Here is a 7462-nt window from a genome sequence, read left to right as displayed (position 1 = left end):
TCTCTTTGTACAATGTGATTTCTCTTAAGTGTATCATACAATAGAGAGGTGTTGTCAAGGAGCAGCTACATACAAGTTTGGAAAGGAATCAAAAGAATATTCTTACTTCCACCATTCATGCACACAAATAATTCTGTCTCCTCTCATTTATCCCTAGCCAACAATGCCAATGTTAGGATGGTTTTTGAACCAGTATAAGCTATACCAGAGGCTCTAAACCTGCGGCACTCCACACAGTGCTCCAGTCATCAGTGACCAATGCATTTGCTGGGAATGATGAGAATTGGAGGGCCAAAAAGAGATCTGGAGGGCCACAGGTTCTCGCAGAATCATAGAATTGTAGAGCTGGAAAAGACCACAACTAGTCATCTAGTCCAACCCTCTGTTTTGCAGGAATCTTTTGCCCAATGTGAGCCTCGAACCCACAACCCTAAGATTAAGGGTCTCATGCCCTACACTCAGGAAGCCAGTCAGTGACATCTACCAGCTGAGATATCCCAGGTCATACTTTGGTTTTGAAGAGCAGGTTTCACTTTTTGACCCAGTATACCTGTTTTGTCAACTTCCCTTGCATGGATGTTTTTGGAGCTGATGATTTTGAACTCCCATCTCCCATCAGCTGCAACCAGTGTGACCAATGGATAATGGGAATTGCAGTCCAGCAGCATCTGCAGTGGCTGATTGTTCCCCATTGGTGTCCGAAAGGATGCAAGGAAACCTGCTTATTCTAGACTGCAATACTAAACCCCACTGAAAATAATTAAACTTGGGTAGGGTCACACACCATTTTTCTCATTGACATGTTCAGTGAATGTAATATCCAGCCTGTTGGTAGGACAAAAGTATTCAGGGGCTTTTAAAAAGCTTGTTCTGATCTTTAGATTCGCAGCATTTTTATCTCCCCCCTTCACTTTTTATAGCACATTTCTAATTATCATAATTTTACATATAATGTACAACATGGCACTTTTGATCATGGAGACAGACTGAAAAGCCAACGTGGTAATAGAAGTAACTTCACAGTTAACCTGATCTTAAAGCTCATGATTTTGAAATTATGGCTTAGCTGTACTCAGGTTTTTTAAAAGACTCAGCCAACAGGCGGTGACTATTCAGAGTTCCATTTTGGATTTCAAAATCAAGCACAAATAAAATGACACGACTTCTAGTACTCTCACTGGTCACACAAGGGATCAATCAAAACGTTAGATAGCACACCAGCCATCTATTCAGTGCTTTAGACACAAGTGCCATGTCTACAATCCCACATACTGGATGCAAGGAGGTAAGTCGCCTACCTGATGTGGTGATCTGTGGTGCATAGATCCTAGCCAAAAGGGTGAGCAATAATAGGGATTCTGATGCTGTACATAAATGACCCTTCTTGACATGACTGTAAATATGGCTATCTGAAATGTCTTGCTTGCTTTTCAGCCTTAATGCCTATGTATGGTTGTGGGAGGAGGGGATTTCCACAACTAAAATGTGTACGTGGTGAACTGGTTGTCATGTGCATAGGGTTACCATGAGCACAAATTGCCTGAATGCCCATGATGAGAAAAATCAACACCCAGCTTGATGGTAGGTTATGAGGACAATGTGTTGAACTACCTACACAATCCAAACAGGGAGAAAGTCTGCATGGATTATCAGAATGCACCCAGCCTCACTAATCATCTATGTTAGCCTTTGGAATATGTCAAGGAAGGGGGAAATCTTTTGAGGGGGGGGGAGCATTGCTTTCTACACAAAATATAGGTCTTTGTGTTTCTATTTCTTCAGTGTCACCAGTGGGGCTGGAGTCTCAGTAAAGCAGTTGATTGACTCATTAATTTCCTTAACAGATGCACTTTTTGATCTGTATCAAAGGGCAAATATGTGTAATAACAGGGAGTAATGAAATGACCTGTAATAAAAAAGGGGCTGATGCAATTATGGAATATTTTCTCCTTGCCACTCTCTTTTGTGCTGACTCTGTGGAAAACAATATTTCAAACATGTATAGCATTGTCCTTAACATCTCTGAAATGCTTTTGAGATGGAGCCCATTGACCTGTTCATCTGAGATTGTTAGTGACTTGTAGTCACCTAGCCTGTTCTTGGCAATTTACCAGTTGTCAGATGACTTGTCAACAATGTATTAACGTGGACATTCCTTCTATGGAGTCAGGCCATTGGTCCAACTTGCCTAGTAAGTAACCAAGGTTCAGATGGCGACGTTTCTATATGCAAAAGCTCCCTGCAGATCTCTCACACTAGGCATAGGGTTGGGACTGAGTGACCACAGGAACATTGAGGTGGGGAGTGTGCGCACACTATTGTCTCTCTTCCAGCTTTTAAACTGTTGTGTGTTCAGGTGGAAACCCAAACATGTCTTCTTTCTGTCAGGCATCTTAATATTTTTGCATGGCTCCTGATTGTGTGGCACCAGCAAAATACAATGCAAATTTGCATATGACAGAAAGAGACTGGAAAAGCTAGTCCATTGTATGTGGCCTCCCCCCTGTCTGAATCTTTCCTGCTTCCTAGCAAAACTGGGTTCATCCACCCACTTCCATATTAGACAACTGTTCACCTTTGCCATTTCTCTCTTACCTTTGCAATAGTATCTCAGGCCACACGGGTTGGGTAGCCCATGTAATGTATCATTATTAACCCTCTCTTAATATTTCTGTAATGGCATTTCAAGCTGCAAAAGCCACTCTACCCTTAAACTATTTTAATCTTCCAAAAATACCGCAATTGCAACTCTGGTGTGGTTACTGCCAGCTGTTTCAAAGAAGCACACTCCTATTTGGTTCTTATTGATGACTGCCTAATTTTCCAGAGTGAGCAAGGTTGTCACAGCCAATTCAATCCTATTTGCAGCACATAATAGTAAAGGTCCCAGGTATAGTAGTGCAAGCACTCTCCGTGTACATGCATGTAAGATATGGGTTCATATGCATGTGTATACAGTCACACTAGCAGATCTAGTAACATGCTCTACAAAACCAGTTTCTTTCGAAGATTGATGGTGTCTTTGCAAAAACTTGTATAGTTATACATTTCAGAAGTATTACAGAGGCAAAAAGCAAAAGCGATAAGCCTTCAAAGTGCTTTGGCTGAAAGGGGGTCGGGGTGGACATCTGTCATGATTCTCTTTCCTCTTTTTCAACTTATAGAAGCTGGGTTTATTTGTTTGTTTTACATTTTTCATCCACATGCATGCGGTACTTTCCTTCTGGACAGTGTTGTCTTAACAGCCCTACAAAAACAGCATGAACATGAGTGGAAGCAATTTCTGGACATGCCACCTTTCTTCAATCTGTCACTGTATCAGTACAAGGAAAATTGCAGTCTCTCTTAGATTCTAGGTTATGGCACCATTCAGGACAAAGATAACGAACGAGGGGGGGGGCTACGCCCACTCCCATTGCTCTGTCTCAGCTTATGCTAACCTAGCAGTTCGAAAGCACACTACTGCAAGTAGATAAATAGGTATCGCTGCAACCGGAAGGTAAATGGTGTTTCTGTGAGCTCTGGCTTCTGTCACTGTGTTCCATTGCACCCGAAGCGGTTTAGTTATGCTGGCCACATGACCCAGAAAGTTGTCTGTGGACAAACGCCGGCTCCCTTGGCCTGAAGCGAGACGAGTGCTGCACCCCACAGTCACCTTTGACTGGGCTTAACCATCCATAGGTCCTTTACCTTTAACTATTCGATATGTGACAGAAGATCAGTGAAATTCAGAAGATCAGTGAAATAAGCAGGCTTATTTTTAACAGTTTGGTCAAATTTATTTTCTTCCAAATGAGTCAAGCGGAATACTATTTCAGATCTAGTTTCTTTTCTTTAATTGATGACATGCAACAGCTTCCAGTTGAATTCAGAGTAACCACCTGCATGTCACCCAGCTTAATAGCTCAAAAGAAACTTGCCAGGAATCTCACAGGGATTACTGGAATCCTGAACAGATATGAACATGTTGGGTCACAACAGTGAACTGTAAGAACGAGAAAGAATTTGGTGGTGCCGTTGATGTATGTACGAATTGGGTCAAAAAAGTTTGCTAAAAGTAAAATTTATTTTTAGTGAGTTGGGAAAGGCAACTAGGAGTGCGTTGATCAAAACTGTAGATGGTCAACCAAATGAAGAGGTATCAGGAATGTAAAGAATAATAAAAAGAGTTATGTACAATGGTCTTTTCCCCAACAAAGTCATTGCATTAGTGACTTTGCAGAGGAGGTCCCTCTCCGTCTTCTCCTGCTTGCCCCCTGGACACCCTCCTCCCATCTTCTTGCTCTACAGGTTCCCCCAATCCTCGGGAGCAGATTTGGCGTGGGACATGGGGAGGAGAGGTTTTGTTGCATGAACAGAAGGCATTTTTTCCATGCAATGATTGCTGGGATTCAACCTAATGAATGAATTATCTCAGAAAGTGGAAATGAAATAAAGGCAAAGTTATCTACATTTGTGAAGAAACCTGGATGCAGTTTTTACTATTGACATTTCTAGGCTGTCCTTTATCCGAGCAGGCATGGCCAAACTTGGCCTTCCAGCTGTTTTGGGACTACAACTCCCGTCATCCCTAGCTAACAGGACCACTGGTCAGGGATGATGGGAATTGTAGTCCCAAAACAGCTGGAGGGCCAAGTTTGGCCATGCCTGACCTATGGAATTCTAGGCTGGTGAACATACAAAGTTTGTCACTGGAATCTCTTTCATCACAGTTAGCTGGGGGAGATGAGATGTGGCTAGTTCTTATCAAGGGTTTTTTGAGAAAATGGTGAAACGGATGAGATATGGATAAGATATGCTGATGAGTCCTATCATGGGCTTACTGCTAGGTTTCAAGAATGCAAACTCAAATCTGATGTAACGTAATGTGTGAAGAAGGTCGTAGGCTCAGAAACTGGAAAACGGACCCTAAAAGAGCAACAAAACCCTCAGCAATTCCACTCGCTCATTAGGTTGCAGCCAACACAATACAATTCAAGTCAATAATATTCTCAACATTTTCAGCTGATTTTTCTCTTACCAGTCCTTCTGAAAATAATGCAAAGCAGTCTTTCTTAGCGTTGCTCTGAGATAGCATAAGTGGTGTGATATAAGGACTTTAAAACAACAATCCTTACCTTTTCCACTTGCCCTCCACCCCCAAATGCAAACAAAACATAAATTCTGTTGGGAAGCAGCAGGGCAAAGGTCTCTGGAGCCGTGTTTATTGCACAATGTTGGCCCAATAAAAGTGTACTTTGCCCAGGATTGACCAAAGCGCAAGTCAGACCCACGCGCTACATTTAAAGTCCTCCTCCCTTTTATTAGGATTTCTGATTTATTGGCCTGATTTGGTATGGAGTTTGGGCTTTATGGTTGGGACACTGTACTACAACGCAGAAACTAAGGGGGCTAGCAGGGAGTGGTGGGAGAGCATGAAGCTATAATTACAGAATGACAGGATGAGCTTTATAGTTAAAGAATGTTGTGCTCTCAGCTGAAACCATGCAAAATTTGTTTCTCATAAAAGTGAAACAATTCTCCCATCGCTGTACCCAAATTATCAGATGAAAGATGGATTTACTTATATACCATGTTAAAATTCTGAAGCAGATGGTACTTATATAAGCAAAGCTGTCTCTAGAGCCAGTGTGGTGTACTGGACTAGGACTTGGCCAGTGTCTGCCTCTTAGCCTAATCTACCTCACAGAGTTATTGTGGGGTTTAAATCGGGGGGGGGGGGGGAGAATCGTGTCCCCCTACCTTAAGCTCAGTATAGACTGCTCTGTAAGATCCTTCCCACTGTCAAATATTGTTGTAACCTTTGCAGCCTTTGACCATATTTGTCAGTTTGTTTCATAGTGCCTTTGAGGAGAACATACAAAGAGACTGGATCAAACCAATGGCCTATCTAGTCCAGTATCCTGTTCTCAAAGTGGCCAACCAAATGCCCATGGGAAACCAGGGAGCACAACATGAGGACAAGAGCCCTCTCCCCTCCTGTGGTTCCCAGCAACTGATATTCAGAAGCATTGCTGCCCCCAACTGTGGAGGTAGAACATACCTATCATGCCTAGTAGCCATTGATAGGCCCACACATCCATGAATTCGTCTAATCCTATTTTAAAACCATCAGAGTTGGTGGCCGTAACTGTGTCCTGAGGGAACGAGTTCCATAGTTTAACTAGGTGCTGTCCTGTCTTTTATCTGTCCTTAATTTTCCAACCTTCAGCGCCATTGGATGCCTGCAAGTTCTAGAGTCATGAAAGATGGAGAAAGTCTTTTCTCTATCCCCTTTCTCCATGCCACACATAATTTTATAACTTGGTAACTTGTTATAGTTCATTGTAATTAAACCTGTAAACCATATTGGTCTTGATTTTTCTAATTTCCAGTTGCCATTGCTTAAGGTAACCTTTAGGTTTACATTTTGTGTTTACTTTTTGTGATTGTTCAACGTTCAGGCAAGCTTGCTAGGCTGCGCAGCAAGAAATATCCGTTAATCTGGAAACATAATTAATTATGGGAGTGGAAATGGCAGGTTCTCCCAGTCCCTGGAATGGATCTGCTGGAGAGGGTGGGATGGGTGGAGCAGAAGGCTGGACTCTGCCACTTAAATAGTTGCTTAGAGCCTTTCCATGCCAGTAGGGGATACACAGCAAGAGCAGCTCTTAATTATGTCTACAACTAAGGAAGCAGGAATTCACTTCAAGGAAATGAGTTTCTTTCCAATCAGAAACACACTTTCCCACAACCTAGTCTAGAAGTGGGGGATTGAATCAGTGACTTCAGTTCCAGATGTGGCACCAAATGGGCCAGATGTTTATGGGATATATTCTAGGAAGCGAGTGGTGGAATGATGTGAACATGTCCTTGGTTTATCCCACAAATGAGGATTAAAACTGTTGTATTATTCTGTTGTATATTTTCAGAAGAGTTTGAAATATGTTTTTGGAGTTAAATTTAACAAAACCGGTGTTTTTTAAAAAAATGTTTCCTCTTCCTTTTGTTTTTCCTTCCTTTTGTCAAATTACAATTCCGTTCTTCGTGTTTTGAAACTATTTACTGCTTGTAGGCTTAAAAGAAAGGCAGTAGGTGCTTGTAACTGACAAATGCTTTCTTTGGTTGTACATGTACGCTTTCTCGTAATTAAGAAAGGAAGCCAGACTTCCTTCTTCTCAAGCCGTGCCAGACATAAAGTCTCACATTGCCAGACTCTTGCAGTCTTCAGTATTCCTGTTACGTCTCTTCTCATAGATCCATATCTTGATAATCTGGGGATGAGAAGATAAAGGTAAGGGAGCTTCACCCCTGGAAACATCCATCCACTGTGAAGTATGCTTAGGCCCTGAAGGGATTTCCCAAAAGATCAGTATGCTGATTTGTTGAACATTTGCATTCCACATGGGACTGTGCCAATCTCCATGCTCAGTGCCTACGACTGGCACACCAGTGTGGATGGCACAGCAACAGCTTCAAAACA

The 7462-nt window shown here is 42.2% G+C and overlaps 1 long non-coding RNA gene across 2 annotated transcripts; it reads right to left on the bottom strand.

Annotated features, from left to right (window-relative positions):
• Positions 1 to 2997: 2997 nt before the first annotated feature.
• Positions 2998 to 7256, bottom strand: LOC310681867. Of its 2 annotated transcripts, none has more exons than XR_014513666.1 (2): positions 7186 to 7256; positions 2998 to 3247 (listed from the first exon to the last, which is right to left on the bottom strand). It is a non-coding gene; the product is annotated as an uncharacterized lncRNA (long non-coding RNA). The 2 variants fall into 2 exon arrangements; XR_014513667.1 differs by lacking the exon at positions 7186 to 7256 and adding an exon at positions 5021 to 5529.
• Positions 7257 to 7462: the final 206 nt, after the last annotated feature.

Source organism: Podarcis tiliguerta (assembly GCF_965153285.1).
Source record: "Podarcis tiliguerta genome assembly, chromosome: 7".
NCBI lineage: Eukaryota > Metazoa > Chordata > Lepidosauria > Squamata > Lacertidae > Podarcis > Podarcis tiliguerta.
This window is presented reverse-complemented; position numbering and strand designations above follow the sequence as displayed.